The sequence below is a fragment of the Agelaius tricolor genome, unplaced genomic scaffold, assembly GCF_023055355.1.
Source record: "Agelaius tricolor isolate 1412-34295 unplaced genomic scaffold, bAgeTri1.0.p SCAF_67, whole genome shotgun sequence".
NCBI lineage: Eukaryota > Metazoa > Chordata > Aves > Passeriformes > Icteridae > Agelaius > Agelaius tricolor.
In genome coordinates this window covers 108,246-120,686 of record NW_027269327.1, presented here as the reverse complement: position 1 = coordinate 120,686, position 12,441 = coordinate 108,246, and the positions used below count along the sequence as shown (strand labels likewise).

The window sequence follows — 12,441 nt, the reverse complement described above, 5'->3', positions numbered from 1 at the left end:
TGATAGCTCTTGCACTCAAATAACTGTTATCCCTGTTGTGCTAAAGGCACATAACTGTGACCTGATAAACTGAGCACTTGTAAACAGAAGAGGTCAGAGGGATCCCTTCTTATCTGTAGAAGTCAAGTTCCTGGTTCAACAAAATACCAGAGCTATTATTCAGTCAGAAACTTCTGCTTAACGTAGCTTACAGTGAAGTCAGTGAAGCCAGATAAGGGTTTGGGTTTTCTCAGGAGTGTGAAGTTGGGAACATGTAAAGTATTGTGCTGAATAAGTACTGAGAACTCCTAATTAATTCAGTAATAGGTCATAAAGAAGAAGAAATAATGGATTTGTTAAATCTCAGATAGTTTGAGATTCAACATGCTAGTATAAAGGATTAATAGCTTTTCTGGTTTGTAGCCACTAAGAGACTGTTTTTAATTCTGCAGTATATTTAGGTAATAGCTTTATTACAAGTTTCATACCACTTTGAAGAAGGTAATGATTATTAACCAAAGACCTCAGTATCTGGCATAGTTTAACATTTACATTTTCTTCCTTTTGGTTTTCATTTTAAAAACATTATCAAAGTATTTTTAATATTTTTGTTTTGAGAAACTTGAGTTCTGCCAGAATGGTGAGTGTCAAATTCCCTTTTGCTGGCTTCTTTATTATGCAATCTAGTCCAAGCCAGATTTCATTCCAAGTTTGCAAACAAAAATCCCTTTTCATATCACACTGCTGCATTCCAAGTTGAATTGTGCAAAAAAATAACAGTAATATAGATTAGGTATTAAACAGCAGTGTTAAAGATCATTCCTACAAAACTTATATCAATGGAAACTTGCCGTGCATTTCAGTGGGAACAAGTTCATTTTCCTAGGTTTCAAAAGGCAGTTGTCCTTTGGTTCTGGTTGGTTTGAACTTCATTTTGGAACACTTGACTGGATCACAGTAAGTTTTTACTCTTCACTCTACGTGTTCTTGAGCACATAACTAGAAATATTAGTCTTTCTTTGGAATCCTTTGGACAGTTGTGAAGAAGTACATTTACGGTGTGGAGCTGATTTTTAATTTTGATGGTATTTGGCACCCTATTTGATGCCATGAGATAGTTTCTCCTGTGCTGCATGTTCTTTACACAGCATGACACAGCCAAATAAATGCCATTTGTTTACAGCCCAATGGGTTCTAGTTGAATTGAGATCAACAGTTTCATTGTTTTAAGATGGCTTAATATATCCACTACTGTATTAGCTTTTTCCAGTAACCTCTCTAGAATTTAAAACCTCTATCATTTCAGTAATGCCATGTGATAGGAGTTAACTCATATTAATTGATAGCTAAGATTAATTTTTCAGAAATTATTTAATAATAGCTGTAATTATTTTTCTAATTCTGCAAGTTCTGTTAGGGAAAAAACCCCAAAACCAGCATTCAAACCAGAAGAGAAAGTGTCCCAAGTTCCTCTTTTTATTAATTTATATCTATATATGAAATAAGTGAACAAGGAATAGAGAAGCAAAATAAAGCATGGCAGAGCATAGATTTCATGCAAAATAATCACAGAAACAATGTACATGTGTCAATTTAAAGTAATTCTAAGGAAAGGAAATCCTCTGGAATATGTAGCAAAAAGTGGTCCCATTAAAATTAGAGTAATTTTTTTTCTTTTAATGTGAGAAAATATTTAAATTTTTAATAGAAGTTTTAAATCCTTGAATTAAGGGAAATTACAAAACTTCATAAAAACATGAAGATACTTAAATCTCCTGATAAAATTTCAGTTTTTTATGCATGAAGTATTTCCATAATGCATAAACTGAATGTGATTAAAATAATGCTGTGATGTCTTAGATGTTAAAAATTTATGTTCAATAAAAATTTACCTGCTTGTAGATTCTTTTTCCTTCCTTCCAAGTAGGAACAATTCTAAGTTCCACTTCCACACAAAATATGAAAGACATGTTTTACATTAATGGATTATATTTAATAAGTTGAAATAAATTACCAGCTTAAAATGAAACCAGTTTCAATTTTAAATTGAAAAATTTTATTTTTCAATTTAAAATTGAACTATTGGTTTACAGTTAGCAGGATCTCTGTATGTGTGCAACATACAATTAATCATTTGCTTTTCCACTCTCCTACCATCCTACCATTCTGCCTTAATCTTTCAGAATGGAACTGAATGAATAAACCTGGTTTTAAAAATAAAGAATAACAAGTCATGAAAACTTGTACAAATGTTTGGTTTATAAATTGGGAGAGTCACAGAGTTTGAAGTCCTTGCTTCTTGCAGAAGGCAGCAAAGTAGAGATGTTTATAGTAAGAAAAAGGACTTCTTTAACAGGTTCAGTGACAAGAATTCTGTTTTCAATGTTCTCATGTTGCATTGGATATGCATTAATTTGAAAATTTCCCAGAAACTCACCAGCTTCTCTCAGGAAGATCTGTCATTTTGGTCCATACCTCTGATGATATTCAGATTGTTGGGAAATTGTCTCTGGTGCAGCTGGAGTCACATTAGATGATGTAATGGCTCCTGATTTTAAAGCTTCTAATTTTTCCTGTAACATACAGATGTTCTCTCTCTTGTAGCCCAGTTGATAAGTATGTGATTGCTCTTAAATATTTGACCTTGAATCCTTAATAATTAATAACATGTAACATTATTTTGCTATAGTAATAATAAAATGTTTATTTAATACTTTGTTCTTCTAAATCCCAGGAAAGGAAAGGTGTTATTTACCTGCTACAGCACCTGTGTAGAAACTTTATTTTCAGATTCACTAATATAATATAGGTGTAACATATATGTTTATATATATATACATATGCAAATCATTCTGCAGTCAGTCTAGTATGCATGCACTATTGCCTCTTCCTGGTGAGATAAATGTACTTGTGTATAAATATAGAAGTAGATTTCACTCAAAACCATCCAGGTAGGGATGATGTATCATATGCCATAGAAGAACTGGAAAGGAGAAATAGAAAGCAGATTGATTATACAGATCTCAAGACTCAAATGTTTTGCTCTGCCTTTCCAGTTCAAATGCATAAGTTGTACTCACAGCTTTTGTATCGTGTGTTTCTGTCTTTTGTTTTTCCTTCAGCATAATTTTCCTAGCTTTTTTTCTTCCTTATTCCAAAGATTTTCACAGTTTTTCTGCTTTTCCCTGGCCTATTCACTTCCAATCTGTGAAAGAGTTTATGTTTTTAGTAGTGAAAATCCTTTCCTGAGCTTTATCCATAAGAAATAACTTTCCAGGGTGTTTAAAATGTCACAATCATGGGCACATCAGGAGTTTTAATTCCCCTAACTCCAAAGGAGCTACAGTGGGATGCCTTGGGTCTTGTGAGTGAATTCTGAAAACACCTCTTGGGCCTCAGGACAGCAACAGTCATTGGTCTCTGGGCTTCTCATCTCAGTCTTCTTTGTGTTAATAGCCAGCTGCAGTAATTCCCAACTGGAGACTGCAAAAGTGCTGGAAAAAGGCATGTCTGAAGTGCAGCTCTAGTTTATGCCCAGATACAAGGTGGTTTTGGAGGCCTTTCATTTCAGGTGGACACTTCTTTACTCTGTGCCAGTTCCTCTCCAACAGCTTTACAATCACAGAAAAGATGACATTTCAGTCCTACTTGTGCTATTGAAGGTGGAATTCTTCTCAGCCTTCTCAGGTTTCATTTATTGTTTAAAAAAAAAAAAAAAAAAGAAGTCCTTAAAGGGCCAGTAAAATTCACTCCACAAGACTCAAAAGCTCTTGGACAAACAGTGATCCTGGAGGTGTCAGTGGGGTGGCTGGCATTGAGTGCTGCCCATAGACCTGTCAGGAAATCCATTTTGTTCTGTACTCTACCATTAATCTATTGAGATTAGGCAGAATTCTGCTCTGCCCCAGCTTAAGTTGCAGCTTGCTTGTTCTTTTTGTTACCCTTTCTCTCCTGCCTCTCCCTTTATTCTTTATTTTTTTCCCCTTCCTGCCTGCAGCTTTTCTTATTTAGGCCTGGATGCCTCCATGGAGCCAGAAGCCCATGGACATCTCTCTCTTCACTTTGTACCTGATGGTGCTGGTTTTGCACTCAATAAAAAAGCAGCTACAGCTCCACTATCTGGTTCTTTGAAGAACTGACATTTTTAGTGAAGTAGTTGACTGATTCTCACTGAGGGTTATCAAAACCTATTTATGCATGAATACTTGCATATGATGAGAAATTAAATACTTTTTTTTTTTTGCTCCTCTTGATTTAATTTTCTACCTTTTTTCACTGACATACTGCATTGTGCAGCCATTCATGTTAATTTAGTGTCTAGAACTTTGAAAGGGTTCATCAGAAACTTCTTTACAAAAAAACCCTTTGTAAGTCACATTATTAGCTCCTAATTTAATGGTAGACTGTTGAAATTCCTCCTTTTTACTTTCACCCAATGAAGTTCTTGTTAGACTTGGTGGAATTTTTTAACAGGACATATCTTTGATGCAATATTCAGAGTCAGTGGAACTGACAGGCTGTGCAATAGCTCTGCAGTTTCTCTCACTAGCTTAGACTGGTTTGCCTCAGTGACCTCCTTCTGTGGGCAATCAAATACTGTGTCTTCTTTAACTCCAAGTGTCTCCCTCTATGCATTATTGCACAATGAGAACTCCATTTGGAGATAAGAAACATTTTTAGCAAGTCATATTGTGCTTTTTTAGGGTGTGATGCATCTTCAAGAAGAGTAACATTCTAGTTCTTGAAATTGCTAATAAACCTGTGGTCATTTTCTGCCATAGTATTTATAATTTAGGCTTTTAGAACTGAAGTTATAACAATATTACATTACCTAAAATTAGTAGAAAGAGAATTCTTCTCAGGAGGAGGCTAGGATAGAGTATTCTGAAGCTTTGTGTCTAAAAGTATCACCCTCAAATTTTGCTGATTTCCTTAGCAAGAGTTAAAGATGGCAAAGCAAGACATTCCCCAGGTGTAATGGGAGTTTCCTTCTCTCGCAAGAATAAACTAGGGTAAAATTACCCTGCACAACAGAATCAGAAGTTTTTCTGTGTGGCAATTAATTATACAAAAAAATTGTCAATACTTTAAAGGTAAATAAAGATGAATAACAAAGCTAGAAAAATATGTAGTATTGATTTCATTATTTTAGACTTTTTTTTCCCCTCAATAGCAAGAATACAAAAATAGACCAAATTATGCAACTCCCCTCTTCTCCTTTTTTGCTTCTCTTACTCCTTTTATATTCAGGTAATGGACCAGCAACTCCACAGCTAAGAACCCATATAGACTGCTAATCAATTCCACCATTAATCTACAGACAATAATTTTCAAAACAAAAAGTGCTTTATTTATAGTGTATTGTTGAGAACTAAGGATTGGGTCCCATAAATTTATACTGAAAATGTTACTGGGGGAAAGTATTTCCTTTCTCTCAGTTATCTTGTGTTTCTGTTAAATAGATGAATCATTTTATCAGAATCATTCGACATGTACTAGACAATGCTATATTCTACATTAATGGTGGGACGGCAGCATGTGCTTGCAGTTCAGAAAGCAGTTTAGTAAACCTGGTGTTTTAGAAATGGAGATGCTGCTGTTTGTAGTGCTGCCTTTAAAGGATAGCACTGAGCTTGACATTTCTTCTTTAAACTTCTTCTTTGGTGAGTTGACTAGGTATGACACTAATGGAAATTATATTTAACAGAGTCAAGGTAAGTATATCTGTCTTTTCTAGAAGAATGCTAAAATATTTTTAGGGTGAATTTAAGTTAATATTCTTCACTGTAGGTTTAGATAGTTACTATACAATGCTAATTGAAAAGGAAATAAACCCCACCTGATTCTTTATGATATACAGTGTGTGCAGTATACTTTTCTACTGTAAACATAACTCCTGCTGCCATCTGGAAAGAAGAAAAAATGTGGTTTCTGTGGTAGTGTCTGTTAACCAAAGCTTCTGCACTGTTCATAAGGGATTTTCAGTGGACATTTAGGATTCAGGCATGAAAGTCCATTGATTATCTGTTGCCATATTCCTCAGCCTTAGTTTAATTCTCTGAGAGAAATCTTAGCCTGCATGGGACTTTCCCATTGGGCTTTGTATCTTGACTCAGGAATGATGGTTCTGCCTAGAACTGGGCTGGCCATGATTTAACAAAAATGGTATGTAGGCTTTTAAAATATTTAATACAATGTAATTTTACCTTTCTATTCCTAAAATAACAGGAGGAAGTTAGAGTGCATTTTCAAAAAGATTTTATTTCTCTGTCATTCTCTTGTCAGTGTGAAAGCAAGTTTTTTCCTCTCCTTATATATTCAGTTACACTTTGTAAGCATTCATGTTATTCACCAAAAACTAGATCTGCTATGTTTCATTTTCAAACTCCACCTCTGGCAATATGCATGTAAAGGTATAAAGTACTTTTTGCTATATATCAACACAGCAGGATTTTATCCCATGTGTTTATTGATGACTTTGTCCTCTCTGATGCCTTCTAGTTCTGAGCAGAGGAAAAGTAATAAATATTTCCAAATCTTTTCTCATGTTGAAATGCAGAACATTGTATTTTAATGAGAATAGTCATGATTTGCATGGCAGAGAATTTATCAACTAGTCAGTTCCAGGAGGATTTTGTCTTTGCTAGAAGTTGTCACATACCCCCTCTTTCTGGAAAGATGCAGGAAGTTGATTTTGTATTTTTGGTTTTTATTCCCTTAAAAAGTTTTGGTGGTTTTTTGTTTGTGGGGTTTTGGGGTTTTTTTTAGAATCAGAGGGATGCCTTCATCTCACCTTCAGGGTTCTCTCAGTGGAGAGGAACAAGAAATTCCTCTCTATTTTCTATGATGACTAATGGGATTGATAATCAAAATACAGTTATGTAGCATTTTATGTTATTTATCTTTCAGATTAAAAATGTAAAAATTAACCTGTCAATTTGATATATTTTTTATTATAAATTTTGGGGATGATGTTTTTTACATTGATTTATTTAGATTATATTTTGAAATGTTATGCTGCAACTTTAAAAGAAAAAAAAACCAAATAGAACTTTAACTGCATCTGCATCAGTCAGAAGGAATAGGTTTATCTTTCAAAAAGTAAAAAGAATTATTTAACAAGAAACTCCTATGGTAGCAAAGGAATAAAACAATGAGACCTTTATCCACAACAGTTATGTCCTTTAATTATTTATTAGTCTAGACTATTTCAAAGACTATGAAACAGTCATGATAAATTCAGTTTATCTCTCTTATATTGCAATAACATAGAAATAATACTCTTAGGATATATTGAAAAATGCTTTTTCAGTGCAGACTTTTAGATTTTTATCTAACTACAACATAAAAAAATTTCTTTTCAAATATAATTTGCTTCTAATAATTTAGGACAGTATTAATAGCTTTTTTTTTACTTCATATTTTAAATTCCATTTGTTAATGTAAATAAATAAAGACAAATGACTGGCAAATATTCTTGCCTACATTAATGTAGAATTAAGGAAAGAGATTTTAAGGTTAAGTGCACTCAAATTTGATTATATATGTTATTCTAATATAATGACAACTTGCCCTTCAAGCTGTTTGTGCTGAACTGTATAAAATTTAGTTCATGATCAAAATACATGAACATGTTAAAATACAGGTTTTAGTAGTGCTGCACAGGTACCTGTAAGATCCTAGACAGAGTATTAGTTACTGCTTCTGCTTCTTGAGCTGCTCACCTCCTTGTATATCACAAATGGAAATAGTTGTATCAAGTGACTGTGCCAGTTCACGTGGGACCAGAATTGTGCTTCCATGGCACCTCCGTCAGCAGAAATCACAAATGCCCAGCAAAGGTCACCATGTGATCCTTACTCTATTTTCTTTGGTTTTGTTTATTTTCTTGACATTAGAAGTTTGAGTCCAAGACCCCTTACATGTTTTGTGCATCAAATAATGAATTTTCACTGAAGCTTGCTGTGTAGTTTCTCTCCTTTATCAACAGAACAGTAAGGAAACTGTAATTATTGCATTTTTGCCTTGATTAAAGTTTATTAGTTATCACATGAATGCTACAGAGTAAGTACCAACTTAGAGATGGGTTCAAGTTGTTAGAAATACCCTGAAGTCAGTGGTAGCCCACACAAGCCAAGGGATAAAACTTCTTTCCTAATGTGGAATTCAGAGTTAGAACTGAATATGCAGTTGCCATTATTTATCCCCTTCTGAAAACCATATATATGGTTCACCATGTCTTCTAGTAATGAACTATTTCATTGAGGGTTAGCTGTACACAAAAACAAACTTTCCCCTATATTTTGATTTTTAAATGGTGAATGCTCACATTTCTAAAACTTTTTGATACTTTTTTTTTAACAGTTTGTTTTACAAATCTCATTGAGATCTAACAGGTCTGCTCAGACACTTAAACACTGTTCTGCATGTTTTAATGGACTTTTAGGAGCATTCCCTTTACTCTTTTTGTTGTCACTGATTTTTGGAATTCAGAACAAAACAAGAATATGTTGCTATGAGGAAGTTTTAAACACAGAAAACATTTTCTTTGCCAAAGATGAGTAAACTTAGGAGATCCGAGTCAACTGTTATCTTAAGTGTATTTACCAAAGAACAGCAACTACTAAACTGAAGACCAGCTATAGATTGCTCATCAAGTTATAAATCAGCATCTCTTGATACTGATTGCTTAGTGTCATGAGCACACCATTTGCTTTCAACTCATCAAAATTGGACTTACTTAAGGGTTTAAAATACAACTCAAGCTCCCCCCTCTTCTACCCCCGCAAAATTCCACACCCCAGGTCACTAAAATTGTCTTATTTTATTAAGATAGTATTTCAATCAAGGCAACTGATGCTGAAGTGCTTTAGTTGTTATGAACACTCTATTTAGATGAATATATGGGGTGGAATTTATTAGATATTTTGCTAGATATTTTAGGTTTTGCAGTCCTAATACACCTCTTCTCTAACCAACTAGCTGCAACTCCATCTGAAGCTTTAATATTCAGAAGAGAGCCAGAACTGTTGCCAAAATATGCCATTTGTGTTACTTACTAGGTTGTGATTGCTTTTGTAAATAATACTGAAATGAAGTTAAGTAATTTTTATATTTGTATTAAGGATTTGTCATACATGGAATCATAGAATGGTTTGGTTTGGAAGGGACACGTAGAGGTCATCCAGTCCAACCCCCTCCTATAAGAAGGGTTATCTTCAACTAGACCAGGTTGCTCACCCATCCAGCCTGGCCTTGGATGTTTCCAGGGATGGGACATAACTGTATTTGGGTTGCCCTCAGATGAAGGAAGGAATGATGAATCTGACTCCGTGTTCTCAGAAGGCTAATTTATTACTTTATGATACTGTATTATATTAAAAAACACTATACTAAAGAATACAGAAAGGATACTTACAGAAGGCTAAAAAGATAATAATGGAAACTCATGGCTCTCTCCAGAGTCCCGACACAGGTTGGCCCTGATTGGCCAAAGAGTGAAAACAACTCACATGAAACCAATGAAACAATCACCTGTGGGTAAACAATCTCCAAACACATTCCACAGGAGCAAAACAGAGCAGAAGCAAATCTGATAATTATTGTTTTCATTTTTCTCTGAGGCTTCTCAGCTTCCCAGGAGAAAAATCCTGGACGAAGGGATTTTTCAGAAAATATGAATGTGACAGGACATCCACAATCTCTCTGGGAAGCCTGTGCCATGGTCTCACCACCCTTGTTGTAAAACACTTTTTCCTCATATCTAATCTAAATCAACTCTCCCATCAGTTTAAAACCATTGCCCCTTGCCCTGTCTTGTCACACAAGGAGATTTTATGTCACAGCATAAGGAAAATTGCTGCTTCCTCTGCTGTGGTTACTGCCTTTGAAAGTCTTGCTTTTCTCAACCTTTAACATAATACCAAGTTAGCTTAACATGAACTTACATGTATTTAAGAGTAATTATTTATTCATATGGAGATATGTTTATAACAGTCTGGCAAACATATAACCATGATAACTTTCTGTCTCATTTTAAGTAAGTTTTAATAATCTCAGACTTTTTAAATATGAGGGAAATGGGTTCCTGCCTCTGTGTTAAAGTTTTTCATGTGTTAGACTACCTATAAAGGAACTGGTTTCTACCTCATCTGTGTTCTGCCCCTGCAACCCCTCCCCATCTTAAATCCTTCCTTTTCCTGAATTTTTAATTTTTATTTTTCCTTTTGAATGAAGATGTCAAGGACTATTTGATCTCTACACACTGAATTTCGATCTGGAGCCCAGACACAATTTTGAATCTTTCCATGAGAATAACGATGGATCTGGGCTGGTGCAAGTGGTTCTGGTGTGGCAGGGAGATTCAAAGACAGGTGTAGCCAGAGCCTTTGGGCTTGGCAACCAACTGATGGCTTCCTGGCCCTGTTCCACTGGTGTGATTTTACATGGAACATATCAACAGGTCACTTAAAGGTGGCCCAGCTAAGTCACAAAATGAGTTTCTATTAGAATTTATTTTTTTAGCTGACACAGATATTTAACCTTTTGATGCCATTTTGCTCTTGATAACATGTAGCTTTAGATATCTGAGCTCAACTAAACTGGTATTGCTTTAGGTTCCAAAATACCTCCTGGTTTCCATCAAGGGAACACATAAAAAATTGTTGAAGCAGTTATTCTTTTTAAAGCTCAGGTTTCACTTCCCATATCAGACCTGAGAAACATGTTGCCATTAGCTAGCCTATTATAAATCCAGTTAAACTAATATAGCTCACTTATTTTCAGACACTGTAGTTGAAGAGAATACTTAAATATTGTTTTGAACAATAAATTGAATTCTTTATATGATAGGGTTTAAAAATTCCTAACCTAAAATGTTTCCCAGTCAAAATGTATATATTTTAAATGTATTTTAGATATTTTAAATTTTTCTTTTTAAGTGTATTTCTTCTGTGTCTAAGGTGTAGAACCATAATTGTATTCAGAATTCTGTGTAGAACTTTCAAACCCAACTCACGTAAATCAAGTAAAATGGTAGGCTGCAAAAAATTCAGTTTTTCAGAAATTTCAGTGGTGCTCATGCAAATTTCTTTTACTTAACAGCTTCCTCATGATTTACTGACAGGCAAGAGGGAGAAGATAAATTTAGCATTTCATAAGGGTACAAAGAACCCTGTTCCTGTTTCATTCTCTCCTCTCCACCCCATTTTCTCAAAGTATTGGCAAGCCAAAGAATGATATCATGGCAATTTCATGCTGAAAGTGTATATTGTTCTCATTTCCCTTCTTTTCTCTAGTCTGTAGAGTGGTGGGATTTTTTTTTCTGTTTTGTTTTTAAATTTAATATAGTGTTTGCAAAAGCTACTATAGTAAGTCCTACTTAACAATTTTTAGCAATTCTGGACATAACTCAGATTTTGAAGGAGGCCATGAAAACCTGGTCTGCATGTGTTGATAATTGTGTATAATTTTGTTACAGATTCAGCTATAATGTAGCTAATTTACTAAAGGTTACAGTAATTTTGCACTAATTTTTAAAACACATTTCCAACTCAGGGAAAGTAATAGCAAAGGGTTTTATTCAGGAGTTTTTTTATCAGCTATTATCATTTTAGTATGCAGTCTTGACCTAGTCCTGAGTCCCTTGCAAACAGCACCAAAAAAATTCAATCTCTGAGAAGTAAAGCTGGTTCTCAGTGCTTCAGGAAATCCCATCAGTACAAAAAAGTGCTGAGCAACCAGTGTTTTTGGAGTATCCCAGTATTTACGGAATAGTGGGGCAAAGGCTTTTTGTTAAGTGTGCAAGGCATCCCCATGCCTGCTTTCAGAAAAGCAGTATGTCTGTGACAGTCTGGCCAGGCTGCTGATGGTGCTTCTCTCACTCTGTCTGCTCTCTACTGTTCTTTCCATTTAGTCCAAAAACTGGCCTGAGGTTTGAGCCAGAGGAGATGCCTTAAAGCTCAAAGCTTTCTGCTGTATACCATGGTGTCTGTGGCATGAAATCTTTGCTGTAGGAAATAGGGAGATCAGGTGTTTGATTCAGGTCTGCACTGTGTATATATGTATATCTAAAAGGGTCGTCAGTGAGGATTTTTTGAAGCCAAGACTCTGGCTGTATTTGACTTCAAGCCATCAAGTAATTTTTTGCAGATCCTAGTGAATATGAATGTATTGACATTTAATACTTCAGGAATTTTTATGTAATATTCCCTTTTTGTTAATACTGAAGTAAAGAGTCCAATCCAAAAACTAAGAGTATCCTGATGAAGAAATATTATATTGATGTGAAAATAGACATCATTACATTTTACTCTATGATCTTCATGTTTCTTTAACTGTTCAAAATTCATAATAACTGCTTAGGAGATACTTTGAGAGGAAAGTTACATGGAAAGAATTTCTCAGCACTGGTGCTTAGTATTAGCAAAGCTTGTCTAAGGGAAAGATCTCTGGAGTTTTATC

At 34.7% G+C, this 12,441-nt stretch overlaps 1 protein-coding gene across 1 annotated transcript in view; it reads left to right on the top strand.

Annotated features, from left to right (window-relative positions):
- The window catches only part of GAS2 (growth arrest specific 2), a 92,048-nt gene that overhangs the window by 55,107 nt on the left and 24,500 nt on the right, over window positions 1-12,441 (top strand). The window lies entirely within an intron of this gene.